At 52.3% G+C, this 1,474-nt stretch overlaps 1 protein-coding gene across 1 annotated transcript in view; it reads left to right on the top strand.

Moving 5' to 3' along the window:
- KCNT1 (potassium channel, subfamily T, member 1) overlaps positions 1-1,474 on the top strand; it is a gene marked incomplete at its 3' end in the record, with an annotated part of 39,580 nt that overhangs the window by 18,756 nt on the left and 19,350 nt on the right. The gene's annotated exons all lie outside the window — the stretch shown is intronic.

Consider the following 1,474-nt stretch of genomic DNA (forward strand, 5'->3'; position numbering starts at 1 on the left):
CCCCGGCCCCTGCCGGCTGCTGGACCGGGCGGCTGCCGGTGGGTTCCCATCGCGTCACTCCAAGGGGGGTTAAGCCAGAGAGCAGATACTGGATGCCGGCAGAAGCATGTGAAGTTCGATAGCCTGCAGGAAATTTTCTCCTGGCTATCACACCTGAGGTGGTGGGTTTCTCTCTGTATATTTGCTTTTTGTACAGAAGAGCCTTGTAAATTAAAAATCTGGCTTTTCAACCTGAAATGCTGGGTAAATATTTGTTTATCCCTCTGTTGTCAGAGCGAGTGGCAGCTGCTTTCCAATAAATCATGGTTCGTCGGTGTACACCAGGCAGCATGCTCGGCTGGAGCCAGCACCACGTGTGCACGGGGCTTGCACAGGCAAGATAAAATAGGGTGGTAGGTTTAATGACTGTCACCGTGAATGCGCTCACCTTGCGCTGTGCCTTGGCTTGGTAATACGCCTGATTAATGAGTTCTTGATGACCTCTTTCAAGCAGTTAAAAAAAGTAGTAGTAATTGAGCACTTACTTAAGAGACTTGTTGAATGCAGTGAAGGAGAGGAACGGATAATTCATTGCACTTAACTCCATTATCAGCTGTAACAGTAATGAACAGACTTTGTCTTGCTCAGAGTCTAAAGCCGAGGCATCAGGACACAATCCCTTTTCGGCTGCACTTAGCAGGCAGAAGTGTTAATTGATAACCCTGACTAGTGAGTCAGTGAGTTCGCAAAGGGCTGCGGGCATTTGTAAAGTCACAGGAGAGGTGGGTGGCAGACGAGCTGGGCAGGGACCAGGTTTGCCTGCACACCCTTGGTGTGGGTGTGCTCGACCCCAGACCCCGCTGACATCCCTGGGGAAGAACCTCCAGCCTTGGTGAGCCTTTCCCCCATCCATGTGGATGTGGGCATCCACCCGGTGTGTGAGGACCAGTGGGAGGGCTGTGGCTGGGGGTTAGCGGTGGAAACTGGAGAAGCTGATGATGAAGAAGGGCGCGTGGTGGTTGCAGTGGTGGTCAGAGCATTTTCAGGCTCACCTGCGGCTCTTCCCTGCTGGCTTCTGTGATGTGCCCCATGGCAGCTCTCTGCCATGGTGCCCCGGTGGCTCCAAATGCCAAGTGACGTCGGGAGCTGGTTGGCAGCTCCTGGGGTTTTCTGGAATGGCCAAATGCAGTATCTTAGCAACAAAGGGAATTTTTCCCCTTTTAGATTGGATTTGTTTTTTAACAGCTTCGATGCTGATTGTTGCTCCTAGCCGGGCAGAGCCAGGGCATGGGGGTCCAGGGACGTCACCCTCGCTGGCTCCTGGTCTGCTGGAGCCATGGAGCAGATAAAACATTGTTGGGGGAGACTGGTCCAAGGCCACCATTTTTCTGAGAGGTTTTGAACGTTGTAAAACATGCAGGAAAGAAGAAGTTTGCAAGTCTGGTGTCAGCTGGTTGCCTGTGAATGAAAGCAAAGCCCTCCACCCAAAGCAGAC

This window comes from Buceros rhinoceros, unplaced genomic scaffold, assembly GCF_000710305.1.
Source record: "Buceros rhinoceros silvestris isolate BGI_N320 unplaced genomic scaffold, ASM71030v1 scaffold18672, whole genome shotgun sequence".
Lineage (NCBI taxonomy): Eukaryota > Metazoa > Chordata > Aves > Bucerotiformes > Bucerotidae > Buceros > Buceros rhinoceros.